The 16,171-nt window shown below is 34.4% G+C and overlaps 1 long non-coding RNA gene across 2 annotated transcripts; it reads left to right on the forward strand.

The window, feature by feature from the left end:
* Positions 1–2,356: 2,356 nt before the first annotated feature.
* Positions 2,357–2,970, forward strand: LOC112905200. 2 transcript variants are annotated; one of them, XR_003231621.1, is made up of 4 exons: positions 2,357–2,527; positions 2,600–2,737; positions 2,791–2,903; positions 2,961–2,970. It is a non-coding gene; the product is annotated as an uncharacterized LOC112905200 (long non-coding RNA). The 2 variants fall into 2 exon arrangements; XR_003231620.1 differs by having other exon boundaries at positions 2,357–2,461.
* Positions 2,971–16,171: the final 13,201 nt, after the last annotated feature.

A 16,171-nucleotide genomic window follows, 5' to 3' on the forward strand; every position in this document is an offset into this window, starting at 1 on the left:
TCGATTCCGGGTCCGTCTGCCTTGGTCCAAGTTTTTCTGTGGTTTCCTTGGATCACCTAGGCAAATGCTGAGGCAGTAATATTCCACAGATAATCTTTCATTCTTTTCTGTCTTCATTTCGTCCGTCTCAACTTTCTCACCCGAACCACCACCCACCCATTCCCACGATTCCTGAAAGCAGACTGAAGAGGGTCTTCCGCCCTACCTTCCGGTACAGTCCGGAGGGACTGCCCGCCCAACAGCATTACTGGCTGGTGGGAATGAAACACCCAAAAGTTTCTTTTTTTTTTCATACTCACTAACCACTCTCCTGCCAATATTCGAGTAAGTCTACAATATTTCGTTATGGTTAATTGTCTGCTTGTTTTTTAACTTTTATGTTTTTTATCTGTTGTATATATCTTTCCTATTCATGGTTTTTGTTTCGTGTACATAAATTGACGCTATTGTTATATATATTAGTGTTCTATTTATGTTTTTATTTATCAAACATACGCAAAACGCTAAAGTGGTGACCTCGTAAAAGTGGACGTAACAACTTTGTTTTAATTTGAACAATGAAAGAACGCTTAATACATTCATCATGAATAACGAAAAGTGCGGATCGCATAGTGCGAAAGGTGCGACTTCGATCGACCGTGTTTCAGTGAAAATGCCCGTCTTCATGCCTTCAGATCCAGAACTTTGGTTTTCTTTGCTGGAAAGCAGTTTTGACGCCGCAGGTATAGTGCAGGACAATACAAAGTTTGGGTATGCATTAAGTGAACTGGACCAAAAGTACGCCCTAGAAGTTCGCGACGTTATTGTAAAGCCGCGTAGTGAGAGAACCTACGAACTTTAAAAAGTGAGCTAATAAAACGTATCGGTTCATCGAAAGAGTAAAACACTAAACGACTGCTCGAAGATGAACCATTAGGTGATCGCAAACCAACACAGTTTCTACGACACTTACGCAACCTCGTTGGTAGTGAATTCTCTGACGACGTTTGTTAGCTGCGAATAAAGACTTGCCAATCGAGAAATGAGCAGAGATCGCAGACACGATCGTCGAAGAATATGGGCAGTTTAACAGCGTAGTACAACAAATAGCAGGTTAGATTTCCTGGAGAATCCATTAACAACTTCACTCCAAGAGTTAGCGGCTATAAAAATTGACCAAGTACCAGTACACCATCCTCAACGTTATCGATCGTGATCACGTCCCAATTCTCGATTGCGTTCACATTCGCAGCCAAGGAACAGTGAATTTTTCTGGTACCATAATCGGTTTGGAAGTAACGCAAGAAAATGTAATAAAACCCTGCAGTTTTCAAGGCAATCCTCCGGGAAACGACGTGGACAGTCGTTGATGGCGACCAACGACAACGACCCTACACATCATTCACGCCGATTATTTATCATCGATGGGTCAAAAAAGGTGAAATATCTTATAGACACTGGTGCCGACCTTTGTCTATTTCCGCGTTCGTTGCTTCCGGACTCAAGAGAAAAGTCCAATTACGAACTTTCCGCTGCAAACGGTACCATCATAGCTACATTATGTTTTACATATGGGACATTGACGTTAACCCTCGACTTAGGACTTCGACGACAGTTCACGTGGCGTTTCGTTGTGGCTGACGTCTCAAAACCAATTACCGGCGCTGACTTCCTGTCCCATTTTGAATTGTTGGTTGAAATGAAAAACAAACGTCTTCTGGACTCAACTACTCATCTCACGTCCCAAGGGAAGGTGATTGAGTGTAGGTTCAGGTTCGTCACCATTTCACGACCTGCTGCAACAGTTTCCGGGAACAACCCGACCAGGAAGAACTCCCAAATTTGCAGCCCATTCGACGAAGCATTACATCATTACCACTCCCGGAGCTCCTGTCGCGCAAAGACCAAGGCGACTCGCTCCCGACAAGTTGACAGCAGCTAAAAAAGAATTCGAGGCCATGGTTAAATTGAGGATCGCTCGTCCTTCTAAGAGGCCTTGGGCATCACCGCTCCGCATGGTTCCGAAAACAAGCGACGAGTGGAGACCCTGTGGGGATTATCGCGCCCTTAACGCCAGGACATGTCCTGATAGATATCCCGTCAAGCACATCCAGGATTTTTCCCAGGCTCTCAGCGGGAAAACTATATTTTCCACAATATATTTGGTTCGTGCTTTCAGCCAAATTCCGGTCGCTGAAGAGGATGTGCCGAAAACAGCAATCACAACACCCTTCGGCCTATTTGAATTCACCCATATGAGTTTTTGTTTGCGAAACGCTGCGCAAACTTTTCAACGTTTCATTGACGAAGTCCTGCAAAGTCTTGAGTTTTGTTATGCATACATTGATGTTTAAGTTTTTAAATTTTTTAAATTACCGACATACTAGGCGACATACATTTTACTGAAACGACAACAGATGATGCGACGGCGGTTGCGATTATCGGAGGAATTCCCCAGTAGTTGTGGCGTTATTGAGCAATAGTGAGTAGTTTCACAACTTGTAATATTTTAAAATTTTTGTGAAAAGTACTTTTACCTATCCTGAAAGTAAGTAATATATTAAGTACTTCAATCATGCTTTACAATAAGTAAAGAAAGGATGTTTTCTGCCCAACACAGAAAAACCGTGATGTACAGTCTACACTATTACGGGGTCAAATTAATTTGAAATAGATTATACAGCTCCTGCAGGAGTTAAAGGTCAAGAAGCCGCTTTCCATTTTCCTGAAGTAACAGCGGTTTCAACGAAAGTGGCAGGTATTGTAATTTGTTGTTGTGAAACTTAAGTTCTAAAAAAAAATGTTTTGTAGAACTTCTTCTGGTAGAGGAATAGAAGCAGACGGAATTGCCCCATTAAAAGATGAAAAAGTACTGCATCCAGTGAAAACATATGACGGGAAAAGAAGAATTGTTTCAACTGCAGGTAGTTATGCAGATAACAGTTTCAAATATCCAAAACATATATAATTATTTGTTATAGAAAGTACACTCACAATGGACAATACAGAAGCTAGTATTTCTGCAGTTTCTGAATCGTTAGCACCCCCTGTAGAAGCAGGAAGCAGTACTAAATTAGGTAAAGAACAATTTCTTTGTTCATACAAATATACCTGTATTAGTATCTATATTTTAATTAATTGATGTTTGCTATTTACTCGTATATTGTATTAATTATATTTATTACTGCATTTATACTTTGTTATTAAATTTGTTAATTTTATTTTTGTTTTTTTTTTTCAATTTCCATTTAAAACAAAAAAAAATAAAATTTGGTGTAATTTTGAAATGCGCGCCTTTGGTTACGCTTCATAGTTTGATGTATAGATGGCAGTGAAATTCGAAGTTTTCTTTGCCAATACCATTTATATATATATTCCAAGTGTCGTCTACTAATGTGGGGTAAACTTAGATGTCACCACTATCGTCCAAATCTCGAGAGTTTTACATCTATTTACCTAGTCTAGGGATGACATCCTGATTGCATCTTCGTCAATGGATGAACACATGGACCACCTACGGACATTACTCGAGAGACTGCACAATATGGTGTGATAATCAACCCATCTAAATGTGTATTCGGCGAACCGGAAATCAAGTTCCTTGGATACCTTGTTTCCGGTACAGGTTCACACCCGTTGCCCGAGAAAGTGGACGCTATTCGGTCCTTTCCGCTTCCGCAGACTGTTAAAAACCTTCGTCAATTCTTAGGTATGATAAATTTTTACCGTAGATTTATCCCGAAGGCAGCAGAAATACAAGCGCCACTGAACGACCTCTTGCAAGGCAACGTCAAAGGAAAACATCCTGTTTCTTAGACACCACAGTCTGTCCAGGCGTTCGAAGCGTGCGAAGAGGCTCTTTCACAACCAACGCTGCTAGCGCATCCGAAGCCAAACGCAAGGCTGCTAGCGCATCCGAAACCATACGCAACGCTCCTAGCTCATCCGAAGCCATAAGCAACGCTAGCAATTTTTACAGATGCGTCAAACTACGCCGTCGGAGCAGTCCTCCAGCAATACGTGGGCAACCATTGGCAGCCGTTAGATTTTGTCCTGCTGAATTAAACTACGCCGCCTACAATCGTGAATTGCAGGTCATTAATCTTTCTGTGAAACACCTTCGATATTTGGTAGAAGGACGCCCATTTACCATTTTTACAGACCATAAGCCTATTATTTACGCTTTAAAAAAAAAAGATGATCAATGTTCCCCGCGTCAAATCAGGCACCTGGATTTTAAATTGATTTGTAAATGATACCTTTTTTAAAAACCTCTAGGTTTATAGATTTAAAAAGAAAAGTACTTCATACAAAATACTCCAATCGAAAATAATGTCACCACTAATTAAGTCAATTCCACCTTATCTGTGTAATCATTTCGATGTCTATTGTCTGCGATGTTCATGTTAAATAGTTGTTTTGTATCCGTCATTACACACTCAGTCCCATTGCATCTCAATGTTGCTTTTATTTATTAATGTGCAATTTTAACTTTCTTTTAATGTTTGGCACTCACTTTGATGAAAATTTTATACTTTTCATAACAAACGAGTAGTCTTTTCTAGCGATCCGTACATATTGTAAATATTCGAATTTTGTTTTCCAAAATTTATTTTATTTCTAAATCATTATTTTCGAACTCTTGAGCATGCTGCATTACCTAGAACCCTATACCTGCATGTACCCTATCTTGTAATTTTCCCAGCTATTTAGTAACTTTTCCATATATTGTTATAATCGTTAAACCAATTCTATGTTAGTGTTTTCTTTTATTTTTATCGCGCCATATTTGTGCAGTACCAAAAACTACCAAAGCATAGGTTTCCGCCAGAAATGCAAGTTCCAAGAATGGTGTCGTCCACAACTGAGCGAGCTGTTCTGAGGTTACCTGATTTTACTTCCAACGACCCCGAGTACTTTTTCGCGAGGTGAAATTTAGCCACATTCTAGGCGCACTTGGATCTAAGTACTTGGCAGAAGTCCATGTTGTCATGAATTCCCCCGCAGAAAATTTCTACAAAGTGCCGAAAAACGAACTAATCAAGAGGATTATAATCGTTATTGCTTTGTTTTGTGATAGTCTTGGTGTTGTGGTTAGTAAAGTTTTAAAGACCAATTCTATGTTAGTGTTTTCTTTTATTTGTATCGCGCCATATTTGTGCAGTACCAAAAACTACCGAAAACACTAAACTTTATTTAAAAATTATTGAATTAGTAGACTGTGTTTTGATTTAAAATATGTTACAGTTTGTTTACCTAACCAATGGCCACTATGGACGGTAACTGTACGGAGTGCAGCAGTGAAGATTTATCACCATCTCTCAAAGATATAGAACAATGCTTGATTTGCGGTCAACAACTGACACCTGTAAATGCATCGAATCTTGGCCAGAAAGCGATTGAAACATTTGCTAATGCCAGTAAGCAAAGAAAAGATGGAAAGTATAAAATTATTTCGTTTATTCCGGAATTACGGTTGCATAATAGTTGTAGGACTACTTATGTTCATCCGAGGAGTATTCATATTGCGGTAGAAAAACTGAAAAAGGATCGTTTAATAAATTGTACATTGGAAAATGAATCAAAAAAATTTAACTTCGAACTATGCTTTATTTGCAAAAATCAAGAAAAATTAATTTTAATACGATTATCTGTATTAAAAGAAAAGTTTAATGATGTAAAAGAGTTTTATCATAAAGAATGTTATTTATAAGAGCGAGTTTTTTTTTTCTCTTCTTTCTTGTATACCAATAGAACTGGTGCAGAATAAGGACTGCTTGATTCTTCTATTAAACCTGCCTTTTCCAACTCTTTGATTTGCTTTTCGATTTCATTCCTATCCTCGAAAGAGCATTTATAGGTTTTCCTTGCTACAAATTTATTTTCTGTTAGTGCCAGATGTGATTCATAGTTTACGGTTACACCAACATCAAATTTTGAGGATGCAAAAACTCCTTCATTGGTTGTTAATAAATAGTTTTAGAATCGAATTTCTTGTGTCATTCGATTTATCTACCAAATAATTATTCACTCTAACTTCTGTTGGTGATGGCGAAGATTTTTGCGAAATTTTCAGATTTTCATCTTGACAGAGTTTGAACTTTTTGATTATATCTAAGCCTAACAACAGGTCTTCTGTAAAATTATTACTTTTGATTATAAAGAACTGAAAATCTTCTTCCATATTGCCATGTTTACTTTCAGAGAAACCGTACCTTTTGACATAGATTCGCCAAAGACACCTTTTATATTTTTGCTCCCACTTATAATTTTGGAGTCTGTGAAACTTTTCCTCCAAAATTCATGATTGATTGGTGAAATATTTGACCCCGAATCATATAAACCAATTGCTGGGAGATTATTCACTAATATTATTACTTTTATAAGTGGGGTGATTAATCGTTTTTTTGAGAATTCAGAACTAGTAATTAAATTTTGCGTCTCTGCCCTGTTTACTAACCTGATTCCTTCTTTGTTACCTTTTGAAGATTTTTCTTTCAAGCGGCACTGATTTTCCAAATGCCATCTATTTTTAAAACCCTGTTTTTCACAAAAACCACAGGGATTTTTCTCTTCATTTTTCTTGGTATGATCTTTCTTCTCTGTTACGAAGCCCAACCGTTTTAACCTAGACATCAAATCATCTACCTCTTTCAAATTATTTCTCACCAATTTACTTTGGATAAATTTTGGTAAAGAAATTACGATCAGATTTATTTGAGAGGTGTCTGATAAATTTTCATCGACTTCCAAAAGTAAGCTCCTCTTCTTCAGAGCAAAATCCATCAATGAGCCGTTTAAAAATTTAAACTGATAAGCATATTCAATTTCATCCCAGGATTGAGTACCAAATGTGTCGATGAAAGAGTTATTCGACGAATTCCATTCTTCACTCAGAGATTTTTGTTTCATGAAGGTTAGAAACCAGTCTAATGCTGAATCGCAGAGAAACAAACGTAAAGTTTCAGCAAAATTAACCTGCTGTATACCAACTCTAGTGCACTCTTGTACGAAAAGTTTTAACCATGATAAAGCTTGAAAATTTTTCCCGTTAAATTTTTCTAAAACTATATCCTTAGCCAACGAGCGTGGTGCCTTTTCTGTGTGAATACCCGCGGTTACAGCCTGTGCCAGGCGGGGAGCTTCTTCTAAATAAAGGTCGTGGAACACCACGTCTTCCTCTTCGTCTAGGTAAATAGTCTGCAGTGCTTCTGTTCGAGTAATAATCACATTGCGATATTTATTTCTCACCCTCAAGCTTTTCAAAACGTTTTTCACAATATCGGTGCTGAAAAGTTTGACGTGTTGAGCACTGGTTTGTTTACCTTTCGGGAACATAAAAATCTCTTCATGGCCCACCAACTGTATGGTTTTTACTTTTACCACCGTGACTATTATCATTATCAGCAGCTTCTGCGGCGAAATGAAATCTTGCCTTTATGATAGCCATTGTATTTATTTGTAAGCAACCGTCCTAATTGCTAACGGCGATGAGGGTTAGGATGCGAATAACAACAAGTTTATTCAGAGATAAATCTGTAAATTTTAATAAACGACAATTAACTTAAAACTGAACTATTTACATATTTTCCAACTTGTAAAAACAAACCTGAATAAATACAATTGACAATTATTCACTGGTTTAATTAAACAATTCATTTAACCTTTCACAACGAGGTGTGCTATTCTTTCAGCTCTCTCTACTGTTTCCTTCGCATTCTCACTGTCTCTCCTAGATGCGCGCGTCGGTTGTCACCGAAATTCGGTTAGACCACCGAGAGCGGGAAGTATTTAAACTTACATATTTATATCGCGGTAATTCTAAATATCCTGTTGGTCGACCGATATCAGATGGTACTTCTAAAGCTGTTAATTTCGTTATAAATCATATCCTTGAAAACGAAGATGAATGTCAGTTTTCCTTCTCCGAAATTTTAAAAAATTACAGTGGAGTTTGCCCGGGGTTTCGTTTTATAAAACATCATCTTAATTCTCATTTTGGCGATCAAATAATATGTAACTTTTTTCGAGGTGATTTACAAATAACATACATATGTGATGGCTGATGGATATACAATTGATGAAAAGTGGTATAATGCCAGAAATAAAACCTACGAAGAACGAATGAGAGTATGCGATGCAGCAGCGCATATTATTCTACAGGTTGTCGTAATGTCCAATATGATCTAAACTAAAACTCAGCTTTTTGAAGCATCTATTGTTAAACACCCTGAGAATTATAAAATTTTGCCAAATTGTTTTGTACAATTCATTTTTGACAATGCTGATCACAACACTTGCACTGTAGATAGGCGTAATACGCTTGATGCAATGGGAGGTATTGCAAGTGTTACTCCATCTTCAGCCGTTGTAGCAAATTCAAATATTCCAAGACTTAAAAAAAATCAAATAGACAGTACATGCGATTCGTTCGGCTTTTTACCTCTTCAAATTTTTAACACTAATTTCAATGACCTTAAAAAATTTCTGCTAGAAAGCTTACCCTCGAAATTATGGAAGAATATAAATTTAGTTTAGCTGAGATTGATTTCTTATAGTTATTTGCAAAAAACATCACCAAAAAGTACGCAATTTTTCAAAGAATTTGTTTTAATTTAAGTGCAAAATCGGACATGCAACAATACTTAACGTATACTTAATGTATGAATTAGCTCCATATCCACTTGCTCTTTTTAACATGGTTGTAATGAGAAAGGCTGACAAGAGCGTTTTTACTCAAAATATTATTCACTCTACTGAATGTCCGTTCCATTCACCGTTTATACATGTAGTGGATGGTGGTTATTTATTATATCAAGTAATTTGGAAAATTAACGGGTTGATGGATCAGATTTTGAATAAAAATATAAATTATGCAAAGAACAATTTCACTAAAAATAGTATGATCATATTTGACAACTATAGTAATGTACCTAAAAAGTACAAAATGTGCAGAATGGCTCCGACGACAGAAGAATTGCATTGGCCGTGAAGTAAAATGTGACTACAATACGAAAATAAGTTTGAAGCCCAAAGAATTTTTGTCAAATGAAAATAATAAAAGCAGTATAATTAAACTATTGATCAATAAATTAAACGAACATGGATTTTGTACCAAACAAGCTAACGAAGACGCCGATGTTTTTATAATTCAAAGTGCAGTCGAAATTTCAAAAAATGACAATAAAGTGGTTATCGTAGGAAATGACACAGACTTGTTAGTGAATTTTCACATTTAGCAGCTAATTTTTCAAATATAAATTACAACGGGTCGAACGAAACAAATTCAATATTTTACAAGCAATAGTTTTAAATTTGCAGAATTACGGGAAATAATACCATTTTTATAGGCTTTTAGTGGATGTGACACTACTTCTTCTTTTTTTAATAAAGGGAAAAATTCAATTATAAAATGTTTGCCGTCAGATACGTTAATTGAATTCGCAAAAACGTTTTCTGATAGTGCTGCTAATAGTGAAACTATTACGAGAATTGGTTGCGAAATTACTAAAGCAATGTATGTTACAAAAACTGATTTAGAGTATGAAAAAAAAAATAAAAAAACCATTTTATCGAATGATCTAAGATTTCTACATTTCGAAAGATCAACAATAAAATCCAATTTTAAATTTAAAACTCTGCCTCCAACAGCAGGTGCTATAAAACAACATAGCTTACGTGTCTATTTACAAATTCAAGCGTGACAGGGAAACCATTTGAATCCACTTGAATTTGGCTGGAAAAGTGACTGTAATGGTTTGGTCGCCAGTTATTCTGATGATGACTTAATTCCAGAGGACGTGTTGCACAAAATTTCTTGTAAATGTAAAACTGGGTGTGGCAAAAAATGTGGTTGTCGAAAACACGGTCTAAAGTGTACGCGGATATGTGTAAATTGTTATGGGAAATCATGCGAGAATGTACAAAATTTATTAGAAGAAGATGAACCACAGGCTGACGTATCGAAGGATACTTTAATGCGAGAAATCTCGGACATACCTACAGTTAAGCAAAACTCTAATTATACTTTTATTAACGAAACATTAGTTAATAATAGACCGGAACATGAAACAGTTGTGTCACACACAAATAAAAAGATGAGGCTTTCTTAAACTAAATTATAATATAAATGTAAGATTAGGCTAGGTTAGGTTGTTATGTTAGGCTATGTATAATAAAAAGGCAGGTGTTNATTAGTTATATATAAACTAAATTTTATTACCTTATTCATTTTCATTTTTGAACTTATTTGTTGAGAATACATAATCCTAAAATGTAGCATTGTATTACAGATGGCGTTTACCGCGCCATTTATGGTATTTTATAATCTGTGATGTTAAAAAGAAATGTTAACTCGCTTTCTATTGGTTGTAGGTGATTCTTTTTGATCTTTTAATGTTTGTTTCGAAGTCACTCTTTCATAAAAATGTAGAATAATTATCTGTTTCTTCTGACGATATATCAAAAATAGATGGTACATTATCTATCTTTACTCGACTTAATGTATTGCTTGAAACAAATCTCATAGTCATACTCTTCTAGTAAGAGTCGCTACTTAACAAGTCGGGAACGGTGCTGTTCGACATTGAAAAGCCATGTTGATGGTCTATAATCAGAAAGGATTTTAAAATGTTGTCCATAAAGGTAAGGACGGAAATTTTTCACGCTCCAAACTATCGGTAACAACTCCCTTTCGGTTACAGAATAGTTGGATCTAATGTACGGATAGCGCAAGCAACATGTAAATCATTAAGATAATTACTCTGTTACAGTAATGAGCCAATATCATAATGCATTAGTCGTTAATATGAATTGTTTTGAAAAGTCAGGATATTGAAGGATAGACTCGGAACAAAGGATTGATCTTAGGAACTCGAAAGCTTCTTGCTGTTGACTAGTCCAAATAAAGTCAGTGTCGTTTTTTAAAAGTTTAGTGAGTGATTGAGATAATTTGCTAAAGTCTTTTTTAATTGTCGATAGTATCCGGCAAGTCCCAAGATCGATTTAATTTTCTGAGGAATATTAGGTATAGGAAAATTTTGTACAAATGAGATCTTTCTAGGAACCGGTTTTACTCCGGCATGAGTAATTAAATGCCCCAAATACATAACCTCGCGCCTCAATAACTCGCACTTATCAGGCTGAATTTTAAGGTTAAATTCTGATAATTTTTAGAATATTTTTCTGAGTTTGACATTATGAGTTTCGAGGGTGTCGGCATGCTCTTCAGTTCATTTAAACCTGAAAGGACCGTATTCATTAATCTCTGAAACGTAATAGCTGCATTTCGGGGACCAAAAGGCATGAACCTATAGTTACTGGAGGTGGTCGAAAATGCTGTTTTGTCTGCGGCGTTCGGATTCATCCTGATCTGGTGAAACCCGGAATACTTAAAGTGCTCTAGTTGATCTAAGATTTCATTAATATTCAGTAAAGGATAATTATCGCCTATCGTTACCGCATTTAATTTCCTATAGTCTACAACTACACGCCACTTCTTTTCCCCTAATGTACCTAATTTTTGGAAACAATTCAGATTGGGCTGTTCCACGACAAGTTTGTTGGTTCTATTATGTTTTGATCTAACATTTTAGAGATTTGCTTATTTACTTTTGCTTTCAAAGCTTTGGGGTAGGTTTTAGAATTTTAACAGCATCTGTATACGATAATTTATCACTCTCTATAAAAAANTTTCATAGTTTTGTAATTAGAAATAAACCTCTACGTTTGTGCTTAACGGAGGAAATCGATGATGCTGAAATGGTAATTGAAAATTATAATATACATAGAGTAGATTCCACAAGTAGAGCTACAGAAGGGGTAATAGTTTATACTAGGAATGATGTGATATCCACATTACTTTTGCTTTCAAAGCTTTGGGGTAGGTTTTAGAATTTTAACAGCATCTGTATACGATAATTTATCACTCTCTATAAAAAAAAATAATATTGAAATCACAGCAAATTTCTATTATTGATTTTTTTCCTCTTTGTTCATGTGAGAAGTATATAATAATTCGTTTATTTTCTGAAGTCTATCGGGGTTAGAATTTGTATAATAATTTGTTTCAGGTTTTTTCTAGCTTAACTTTATTAATTTGATTATGATCATATTGTCTGTACTTAACGTTTCTAATTTAATATTTAATGGATTTAATTTAACGCATTCGTCAGTAGTGCTTAGTATAGAGGTATACGCAAAATTATCAGGATTTAGTTTGACTATGCTATTATTTAAGAACACACCTTCTCTAATTCCAGAACATAGAACAATACCTTCTTTTAAAGAATAATTAGTGATATTAATTTTAATAATAATTTTAATAAGGATTACATTTTCACATTGGTTAGGATTATTCGCATGGTAGTTTTTCTTGGATTCGTTGATAGGATTTTGGGAATTATCAAATTCAGAGGAAATAAATCTGTTTTTTTTAACAAATAGAGAAATATCTAGAATTATTTTCATAACTTAGCGTGTCCATTCGCAGTCAATCTTCATATTGAAATGGTTTAGGAATCATTACCTAAAATACCGTCACATTGAATTGGAAAACAGTCTGGTACAGCATGAAATGCGTGATTTAGTAATTTCTCACCAATGTGAATATTGAAAAAGGAATAACAAAGAGTACAAGTACGATCCTTGGCATTGTTAATACCCCGTAATTTAATTTTATGATCTCCGTAGCATTTGACATCTGGTTTAAGTTTAAAAATTTTATTAAGGAAATGTCCGCTCCTGTGTCTATTAGAAACTTAGAATTCGCAGAATCTAATTCATCAATTTGAATATTAACAAAAGTTGTAACTGATTCGAGATTTATGGTTCCTAATTAAATGAATGATGATTTTGTGATGTTGATGTGGCCTGTATAGCTCGCGCCGTTTTCGTCTCGGCCGATTGACGAAGGCCTTGCGAGTTTAAGGATGAATTATTGGTATTAGTTGAAGTATTAGTATCAGCATTATTTAAAAAATTATTTAGATGACGTACCCTGTTATTGTTTTCTGCATTCGTTAACGAGATGAAATTTTTGTTTGTTTAGTTGAGTTATTAAAATTCGAACTTTAACTAACACAATTATTTGTACTTGTTAAGATGGCGAATGGTGAAGATGAGGAAAAATGTGTTAAATGTTTAAACTAATTTGATGGAGATGCTATTGGATGTGAAGGAGAATGTAAACAATAGTATCATGTGAACTGTGTGGCTTTGAGAATAAAACAATATAATATAATAAAAGACTGTAAGGGGGTGAAGTGGTATTGTGAAAAGTGTTATCAAGATCATGGGGTTATGACAGACAATAACATCACACAAGCTATTTAGGAAATCAAAATAACACAAGAAATAAAAAAACTACAACGAATCAGATCTGAAAGGAACGTGGAAGTAAGGAACCCAATAGTAAATACACTAAACATGGGAACAGGTGGAAAACAAAAGAAAGGTATATTAATTAATTTCTAAATAATAGAAGAAAAAAGTAATCAGCTCGAAAGAAATAGAAGATAAAATCAAGCAAACAATAAATCCTGAAGAAATTAAACTAAGAGTAAGTAAAATAAAAAGCTTAAATAATGGGCGACTTGCAATAATTTGTGATAATAACGAAGATTGAAACATAGTAAAACAAGAGATGGAAACAAAGATGGTAAAGGATATCAAGATCTATGAAACAAAAGGAAAAACCACAGCCATCTCTACTTACAAGCCGTGCTGAAGGTTTACTTGGCAACACTGAGGGAGTCCCAGGATTTCCCAGTTAATGAGAGTTGCAACTAATACATTGGTTGTTGTGTTTCTTTCGTTGTTCTATAATATTTTAATTTTAGCGGAAATATCGTGCAATAAATGTGCAATAAGGATGCTTATAGTGTGTTTTAGTGATTAATACCTTTGGATACAGTTTTCAATTGCAGAAGGTAACTATTAAGTGAAAGAAGTGAAAATGTTTCAGGTCAGATTGTGTGTTTTAGTTGTAAATCTTCTTGTTTATTTCTTAACAAAATGCCTCGTCCTTGTTGTGCTAGCGGTTGCAATTCAAATTATAAATCATCTTTAAAATGTAAGTACCTATGTCTATATTTTTATCCCCAAAAAAAAATGATGAATTGCGAAAAAAATACATAAGTGCAATACCTCGCAAAGATTGGACTCCATGAAAATATTCTGCAGTTTACACTTTAACGAAAGTGACATCATAATAATGTTATGTTGTGTTGCGTAAACTACAAATCATTAAATACTAAGTTGAATATTAACTTGGATACTAACCATACAGTTTTTGACAGAGTTTGTAAAGTATACCAAAGGAAAGTAGAGGAATACAAGAGAAGGATTGAGGATAAGTCAATGCAATAGCTACCACAACCAAAATGAGCAAAGTAACCTTGCAAATTTTGACTAATTTCATAGTTTTGTAATTAGAAATAAACCTCTACGTTTGTGCTTAACGGAGGAAATCGATGATGCTGAAATGGTAATTGAAAATTATAATATACATAGAGTAGATTCCACAAGTAGAGCTACAGAAGGGGTAATAGTTTATACTAGGAATGATGTGATATCCACATTAATTGGAAGTTATACGGAAATAATAAACTATTGGCTAATAGTAATTAAAGTAGAAATAATTAAAAGTGCAATAGTGTTAGGGCGTGCATATAGGTCATAAACTATAATTCCCTCATTTATTTATTTTTTAAAACCTCATTTTTAGCGAAAATATACAAGAATAAGGAAGACTCCTAAATAGATCTCTTAAAGCAACTTTTTTGATCTCTGCAAAAGAAATATCTAAGTTTATAAAAAAAAATTTTAATAATACCTCAAATTTTGAAATTTGATCAGAAATACCCAAAAATAGAAATTGGAAGTAGTAGATAAAACAAAATATTTGGGGATAGTAGTGGATGAAAATTTAAAATTTAAGGAACATGTAGAGTATATTAATAAAAAATTGCTAAAAAAACTGGAGGTATTACGAAGATGCAGCAAGTGTCTGTCACAATATGCTATGCGGACAGTATATAATCGTACTATGTTTCAAACATTTTTATTTTGCAGGAACTGTTCTCTATCTGAGTAATAACAATGACGTGAAGGTTTTGTAAAAATTGCAGAACAGGGCTATGAGACTAATACTCAAAAGCTCGCCTTGAAGGCAAACGAAATGTGGCAAGATTTGAAACCATATAATTGTATAGCGAAATTGATTATAATTTATAATTATATATATGAGTAGATAGTAATTGCGTCATTTTCTTTTCTTTCTTCAAATAAATTACTTCTTTCAGCCACTGAAGTCGATTCAACCCGATACAACAGTCGAAGAATTGACAAGGACAAAACTGAAGCTAGAAGAAACAAATGAAGAATTAAAGGAAACTCTCCAGAAGTTAGAAAAATCTTACAGTGACATAGAATCATTGAAGATTGAAAACTCCGTACTAAAAGAAATTGAAACAACTAAACCACCTACCGAAAATAGTCCAGTAATTGCAGAGCCACTAGATAAAGTCAGAGAAATGCACAAATAACTAATGAACGGTAAAATAATATCTTTGTTGACGATCAACTTCTTCTGGAATTTTTTATCATGTTCATCATCTTCGTCATCATCAACATATTCTTTATCATCACCCTCTTTTTCATTCTTTCATGTTTATTTTTATTATTAGCATTATAATTCGTATCAGCATTAACATTATTACTATTAGTGTTTCTTTTGATAACATTCTCATTTGAATATTTCGACTGTGTGTCCATGTAGAATTGGGAATTATAGTTCAATTCACTGACGTAGTTCAATAGATCTTCTTCAGTGAAGTGAACTAGTTCACTAGTCTAGTTCAGTAGTTCATTTAGTTCAGCGCTCAGAATGTAGAATACGCAAAACGTTCAATAATATAGTAGAACTCATGTATTTTCAATTGATTTTACTCATGTAATTTCAAATTTTTCGTCCCTACTTCTTACGTAAAACTTCTCTTACGCTGCTCAGCCAATGAAAAAATAGAAAAGATGTTTCAGAGAATTTCTTTGAAAATGTGTAATAAATATAAATACAGAATAAGAGATAATAATAACAAACGATAAATAATTATACCATAATAAAAATTTCTTTTAGCTCTTATTTTTAGTTTAACTTTTAATATATCATATTTAATAATATTATAGATAAAAA

Source organism: Agrilus planipennis, unplaced genomic scaffold (genome assembly GCF_000699045.2).
Source record: "Agrilus planipennis isolate EAB-ADULT unplaced genomic scaffold, Apla_2.0 scaffold348, whole genome shotgun sequence".
Classification (NCBI taxonomy): Eukaryota; Metazoa; Arthropoda; class Insecta; order Coleoptera; family Buprestidae; genus Agrilus; species Agrilus planipennis.